The 8,337-nt window shown below is 32.4% G+C and overlaps 1 protein-coding gene across 14 annotated transcripts in view; it reads left to right on the forward strand.

The window, feature by feature from the left end:
• Positions 1-8,337, forward strand: part of LOC118744952 (protein hu-li tai shao) — a 93,192-nt gene that overhangs the window by 45,781 nt on the left and 39,074 nt on the right. The window lies entirely within an intron of this gene.

Here is an 8,337-nt window from a genome sequence, read left to right on the forward strand (position 1 = left end):
GTGAAATTTCGATAATTGTGTGAAATTTCGATAATTGTGTGAAATTTCGATAATTGTGTGATACTTCGATAATTGTGTCAAATTTCGATAATTGTATGAAATTTCAAAGTGTGAGAAATTTTAATAATTGCGAAATATCGATAAGTGTGAGAAATTTTAATAATTGCGTGCGATTTCGATAATTGTGAAAAATTTCGATAATTGTGTGAAATTTCGATAAATGTGGTAAATTTCGATATTTGCGCGAAATTTCGATAATAGTGTGAAATTTCGATAAATGTGTGAAATTTCGATATTTGCGCGAAATTTCGATAATAGTGTGAAATTTTGATATTCATATGAACAAATGTTTTAAATTTTGACAACGTAACGTATGCCGATAATGTCACATTTCGATAAGTTTACTAAATTTTGTTACCTTTTTCAAGTTTAAATAACCGTCACTTCGTACATCTCAAGTAAATGAAAACAGAAACGTTAATTGACCTTGCGATCCGGGCGTAAAAGCATCTATAGATGCCTCTATTGCGATCGAAGCAGCCCATTGCCGAGATCAGAGTCAGTCAGTTGGTGATATGATCACTTAACTGCTGAGTAAATCAGCCGCGAATAACGCGACTATGTATATGAAACTGATACCACAAATCCAAGCAAAAGAACACTAGTGAGCTTCCGCTTGGATGGTGGTTTTCATTGAGAGAATAGCATTTTAGTCGTTGCTGTTGAATAGTAAAAACAAATACATACATCTATGTACCCGGCCGTATGTTGCAATTTTGCGTTGCGATCGATTACACAAAACAGCTGGCTTGCTCGGCAATCGGCCTGACTTTGAAATGAATAACTTTAGCAAATCAAATAGGCTGTTGTGCCTATTCTAGATACAAAAAAAAAAAAAAAAACGAAAAGGAAGAACGATACTACTCTCGTATGGCCAAAGCAATAAATAGCGTAAAAAAGCAGCACGAATTTCGCTAATTAGTTCAGGGTAATTTGGAAAATGCCTTGCCGAGTGAGTTGTGTGAAATGAGAGGAGAAGAATTGCTGGGGGCAGGGGGAGAAAAATGTTTTTATTTTTTCACAAGCTATTGAGAAAAAATGAACTTGCTCGAAGTAGAAAGCTATAACTTGAATAAGGACTTGTTTTGAATTAAAATTGAAAATTCAAATTATATAAATATATAGTACTTAAATACATTTGTACATATTTAAAACGAGTTTTTCAGAAATTTTCAATATACAGCTTTCATCCCACAAACTTAACAGCCATAGCAACAACTGAACAGTGAAGATAATTAAACAGAAGAAATGCTATTGTAAATTAAAACTCAGGTGAAATGCAGACTTTGCCAAAGAGCAGTAAAGTTACTTCCAATCAAAGTTCAATAAGCAACGATCAATCTCTTGGCCGTTCCTGTCTCTATACATACTTCTTTTACTCCGCTTGAAAATCGTGAAGCAATCAAGCGTCCCGCCCACCAATCGTAACAAACCATGCACCGTTTCTACCTACCACCGAGACCAACCTACAAATGTATGTACATACTACACATGTACATTAGACTGCATCACCAAAAAAAGTTGCGGTTTTTCCGCCGGGATTACAAAATTTATTATATTTTAAGACCTCCACCAAAATATTTCGGAAAAATATTAAGATTTAAGCGAGCTGGACCGATTTGAAAATACCTCCAAAAATGAAGTTTTTTTATGAATAAAAATAGTTTCTTAAAGAACTTTTTGAAAAAAGTCCCCTCAGATTACAAATTAGATTAAGCTTAAAAAATCTGCATAAAAATATTTGAAAATCTTTTCAACGGAATCGTAAAAATGAGATTTTTGATGCTGTTTTTTTACTTTTTTTCAAAGATTGGTTTACGAAAAACTTGAATAACTGGGCCAAAACTATTCTGATTTAGACTTATGGGATCTCAGTAGAAAGGTATTTTCACACTGTTTTTATTTCTGGCTAAAAACACGTCATTCGTGTCCCATCTTGTTTTTTCGAATACCAACACATCTTAATTCAACTTTGAGTGACGTTCGTTCATCCTACCTTTCTCTTCCATCATTTGAATGAGTTTATTAGCAAAGAAATAAAAAGGGTGAGAAAATACCTTTCCAATGACTCCTCTTAAGTCTGGAATAGTTTAGGTTCAGTTATTAAAGTTTTTCCTATACCAATCTTTGAAAAAAGTTAAAAAATAGCATCATTACGATTCCGTTCAAATTTTTTTTTTCGTTTTTTGTTTTTTTAATATTTTTATGCAAATATTTTAAGCTAAAACCGTTTTGTCATTTGAGGAGATTTTTCCAAAAAAAAATCTTTAAAAAACTATTTTTATTCATAAAAAACTCTATTTTTGGAGGTATTTTCAAATCGGTCCGGCTCACTTAAATCTTAATATTTTTCCGAAATATTTTAGTGGACGTCTTAAAATATAATAGATTTTATAATTCCAATGGAAAAATAGTACCGATTTTTTTTTTGTATAGGGAGTGATGCCGTCTAATGTACATACATACATACTTACCATTGGTTGGTCTCGCCTTTGATTACTTACTGTTGCAGTTAAGTATCGGATGCGCTAAATCGTTTGGAAAACGTTGTGTAGTTGGACGCTGATTTTTGAACGGTCGATTAGGCAAATGACTAACTGACTGACTGTCTCGTATATACATATGTATGTATGTACATTTTAGCATCTTCCGGTGTGTGAGTATGTATGTGTGGATCTGTGAGTTAAAATGTTCAAAAAGACGCCTACACCATGCGCAATTATTGTTCGAGGCGAATTAACTGAAAAAAACTTAATGAAAATACAACAAATGAAAGTTAAATCAAAATAATGTACAAACCCAATTTTGTGTTAACTTTTTTGCTATAAATCACGGCGTGTTTTTTTTTGCTACAGCACTTTTTTTTTATTCATTCAGTGATCCATTTCGGTCATTATTGTTTAGAAATATAAGCGTTTCCCCTCGCCCGATTTGTATTTTATTATTCCAAATAGAATATTCAATCTGCATTGATTGAGCCAGAACTTGGCATATAATCAGGTATTTCTTTTATATTTCGCGAATAAACTGTCTATTCGTCAGAAGATTACTCGGTGAGGTTTTGTTGGCGGCGAAGAACTTAATGTTGATGTAGAAACTCAGCGACGGGTTGATACCCTGCACCTGGACCTTGGATTAACTAAAAAAGAAAAACACGGTTTGTAAAATTTAGAAATTTCTTCAGACGGTGTTCAGACAGTTTCTGCATTTTTCAAAACCGGTTCTCCTGCTCCAGATTAAAGCCGACGATTTTTCAATAGGTGCTCAATTACTTTTTAATTTCCTGCATTAGTCATTGTCAGGTAAGATGGCGCCAACTCATTGACGCCCCAATTACCTGGCGTGTTTCGATGGTCAGGAACCCAAATTAGATCTACCATAGAAGTAGGTGCAATGCGAATTCATATAAGGTAGTGTTGCTAGAACAGGTACACAGATGCCAAAACCGTCATATGAGTGAGTGCGAAAGTGAGAGTGTTGCAATTTTTTTCCCTCTTCTTCCTTGGGCGAAGAATAGCTGAAATTTGTCATTTGTGTACCAAAAGCAAAAACAAAATACATGTAAAAGCTTAAACAGAACCAAATCGCTCTGCGAATTTCGTCGGACGGAGCGATGCCGTCGTGTGATATTCGCCGCAAAGTTAAACAGAATAGAAACGGAATTCGCATCAGTTGAATGACATATAAAAAATATAAAAATACAAAAATTAAAAGATGAATCATCAAATTTTGCCATTCTGGTTCTTGCGATAATTATCAGCTTAAAAAGTTGAGAGACAGAGCTACTTTTCTACTGAGAGCTGATTTTGTGAAGGGCGGCAGCGGCAAAATTAAAAATAAATCTATTCTTGCCGAATTTCGTCTTATGAAGTTCGTCGTCGCTTTGGTTGTGTGCAATCTCATATACTGCCGTGTGTTTTAATTTTGGCAGCGAACTTTCCTCCAACGAATTCCTCTGAGCGATTTGATTCTGTTTATACTTTTAAGTTTTAAGTTAAGTTTCGCTATCCGATACGTCCCAAAACGCCAACGCAGATATCTGAAGATATCGTTGGGTATATTAGAGTAACAATTAATGCGGCAGTGCTACTTTTTATGAAAGAGCATCACGTTCTACGCGCGTTCGACGAACAAAATTTTGACAATGAGTTGCTCATCACTAGCAAATCCAATGCAATTTAAAAAAAAATTTACTGCGCAATTTCTGCAGCTTTTCACTTAATTTTTAGTTTAGCATCAGCAGCAGAGCAACAAAGAAAGCGACAAGGTTGCAATATTGCGGTAATTATTAGGTAGCTGGAACACACCCTACATCCTATTTCTGCCTGGAAAACGCTTTTGCTTTTCATCTCTCTGTCTCAACGTCACGCTCCGTTTTGGAAGCGTCGAATTAATTATTTCAGTGGAATATAGGCGGCAGATTGGCCCCAATGGGGCAATGGAATTTCTTTTCTGGCGGCATTCTGTGCGAATGTTTTCTGATAGTATGTATAGAGTTAAATAGTAACAAATGAGTGGTTAGTTATATTAAATGGACCAAGTGACGAAATGAAATTGTTATTTTATTTTTATTCATTTGAATTATTATTATTCCTTTTTTTTTTGTTTTTTAAAATTCTTATGCTCGGTTGCACAATTTTGTTCGGAAAATTCGTTATTTTAAATTTTAACAGGCTGATAAATTTAAAATTGATTATATTATTATTTTATATTTTTTTTTCACATACACATATTTCTTTATTATAAACATTTTTGTATTTCATTAGTATATAATTTGATTTAATTTTTTGGTTTTATTTTTGTCAATATTTTCATTTTTTATTTTTATTTATTCTTTTTTTCTTTCAGTTTTTTATTTAAATTTTTCCATTTATTAATTTTTTATTTTATTCTGTATATTTCAATTTAAGAATCTTTTTACTTTTTAGTTTTTTATTCTTTTTCTTATTTTTGTGTTTTTTTTTTATTTGTTTGCGTTTTTATTTTTTAACTTTACATCTTTTTACTTTTTTATTTAATTGGAAATTTTCTTGTCATATATATTTTTTTAACTTTCAATAATTTTTTTTTTTTTCAAAATCTATTCAACTACCTATAGCTATAAGTTAACTACCCGCATATTTTAATGTGAGCATACAAATGGTGACACTTGGCTGAGCACGCACTCTCACTCGTATCCATCGTCCGATTAAGTTGGTGAGCGAGTGGCAATGGAGGAAGTTCTTCGACGCCATCGCCATCACCTTCCGTTCACATATTTCCTGCCTAACAATACAAAAATGACAGCATTAAAAACCATGTTGCAACACAATTCCAACAGCAACAAAATAATTATGTAGCAACATATTAGCATTACCATTAATAGCGAAAAGAGTATACGTAACTAACATACATACATAGTAAATACATATACATATATGTATGTGCATAACTGCACATTGGCGTTGCAGCAAAAATATAGTGCGTTTGCCCTCAACGCAGTATGTAATAACAGTAATGTGCAAGTTCGGTTTTTCTTTGGTAGTTAGGGTGCGCTGTGGGGTGTAATATGTTGTTAGGTGCAGGAAACTCAGTAGGAAATTTTAAAAATAAAGTTGAGAATTATTTATTTAATAAAAAATCCGGAGTTTAGTTTTTTTTTAATTTTTTGTTTGTTTTATATTTAATAATTAATAAAAGTATGCAACAAAAAAAAACTCGGCAGTTCTTTCCGGCGCTTATTAATAGTGGGGTATAATATAGCATGACGTTCCACGACGTGTTCATGAATGCACTGGGACGTGAAGTGTTGACAATGCGTTTTTATATTTCTTTCTTTTTTTCATTTTGTGTAATATAAATTTTTGGATTCGCTTTGCATTTCCATTTTTAATGTTATTTCTTGCCCTAGTGCACAAATGTAAATGCTGTTTATTGTTTGAGTTTGCTGCGCGACTCGTTTCGTTTGTGTCAACCCACGTGTAAAATCTAACTGTAAAAATTTGTAAAAAAAATATGCGAATCCGAAAATGTAAAAAAAAGCTCAATATAACGTTTTATTAGTAGAATTAAAACAAATATGAGTCAGGTGTTTTCGTTAATAAAATCATAAAAATATGTCGCTGCGCTTTTCTTTGATTTTTAAATATTTTGTGTTTGAATTTTTTTTTTACGAATTTCCGTCATACCTTGTTAAGTTCTGATCGGACTGAAACCGATTTCGGCGTTTTACCGTCTTCGTGAGTATTTTTTTGTTTTTAATTCTTAATCACTTAATTATTTACTAAAGAGTGAGAGTCTTAAGTTTTCATTTTGTTCGTATGTTATCCGCGTTATATATATAAAAAAATAAACATAGCGATTATCTGTTCGATGCGATTTATGAACGAAATGCAAAGTCAAAAAACCCTTCTACCGCAAATAAAGACTGCGCGATGCGCCTCGAGTGTTACTTTTTGCTTCCACCAGCGGCGAAGTTCGGGTGTACATGGGAAAGCTATAGTTCTAAATCCATTGACCATAACGGACGCTGAAGATCTGAGAACAGTTGTTGTAAACTGTCTTACCGAAGTTGTTATCGTGTCGCCCACCGCTCTAGTAAATATCTGAGTGTTGTTTATTTTATTTTTCTCAATTGTTCTACAAAACAAGTGATGTCCTAAAATGTCCAACCTAATTTCATTACCAAATTGCATTGCTGGAATTCCTTTAATGTAAGTATTTCTAGTTGCATGAATGAGTGATCCGCGAATTAAAAATGTTCAAAGTTATTCCAAAAATAGTCATTGTCGTATTGAATTAATTAAGATTTTCAGATGGAGAGGGTGATCCTCTTCCTAACATCTGCCATTTATAATTTTTCAACTAGTCTAAAATAAAAATAAGCAAGACACCAAAATAACTTATGATAGCTAATGTATTAGACAAAAGGAAAGCAAAAGCGATTCGTAGTGAAACGAAGCAGCAAATTTCAAAAATAAACATATGAAAGTGAATTTTAGCGGCCAGCAAATGAGTCGAAAAACAAACTGTGGTGTTGGCGAGAACTGTCAACCGAACCAGTGACTATTAAGTTTGGGCACAAGCAGCTAATGCACTCGCCTATTTGAATGCTCTTATTTACATACATACATATGTAGATACATGGTATGTGTGCAGTAGGTGTTCAAAAGTTCGCCGGCCGCAAGGCGAATGACGTGTGATGTTCATGTGTTTTTCTAAGGAATGTTTACGTTTAGCTAAAAAAAAATTAAATTAACAAAAAAATTTGTAGTTTTGACCGACAGGCAGTTCGCGGCTGTTGCGGTGTGTTCTATTACGAAAATGTAAAAGGGAAAAGCTATTTTTGATCAGACATTTTTCAATCCCAACGAATAGGAAAATCAAAAATTGGAATGGGAAATCGAAACAGTTTGTATGAAAATCAGTTTAAGTGGTTGACTATTGCGAATGTGGGGCGAAGCAGCTGTTGTTGCGCTACTGTCGCGGAGTAGAGGATGCGTTCCAGATTTGGAGAGTAATGAATTTGAAAATTTTTTGGAGTGTGTTTTCGAATTTTTATAGCTCGATAATGGCGTGATATGTGCAGTTGAAGTTGAGGGGCAAGGCAGTGTGGAAAATTGGATCTTTGAAAAGCTTTTGCAACTCTAACCTTGCAAATTTTGATTTCCTTTTGTTAAGAATAAGACAAGAGGTGACTGAATAGCAACAGAAAACGAAAGCAATGTTTAGACTAAACTGAAATATAACGCGATCAGATTAAACTTAAAATTTTAGTCCGACTTTGTTGTATGACCGTGGTAGACGTGCCAGTTGGTCAATTTTCGCCATACATGTGTATAAGTAATAAAAAAAAATAAAACATTTATAAATAAAGTATGATAAATAAAGTAATAGACGTAATAAAAAATAAAATAAAAGGCAAAATAAATAAATATAAAATAACAGCCGAAAAATGAAAAATAAAATAAGAGACGTAATAGTAAAAAAAAAATAAAAGACGAAATAAAAAATAAAATAAAAGCCGAAATAAAAAAGAATAAATTTAAAGCCGAAATAATAATAAAAAATAAAGCAAAGAGACGAAATAATAAAAAATAAAACACAAGGTGAAATAATAAAAAATAAAATAAAATACGTAATAGTAAAAAATAATATAAAAGCCCAAATAATAATAAAAATAAATAAAAGACGAAATAATAATAAAAATAAAAGACGAAATATGAAAAATAAAATAAAAGGAAAATAACGAAAAATAAAATAAAAGGGAAATAATGAAAAATAAAATAAAAGAAAAAA

Source organism: Rhagoletis pomonella, unplaced genomic scaffold (genome assembly GCF_013731165.1).
Source record: "Rhagoletis pomonella isolate Grant_MI unplaced genomic scaffold, Rhpom_1.0 Rhpom_scaffold_00008, whole genome shotgun sequence".
Lineage (NCBI taxonomy): Eukaryota > Metazoa > Arthropoda > Insecta > Diptera > Tephritidae > Rhagoletis > Rhagoletis pomonella.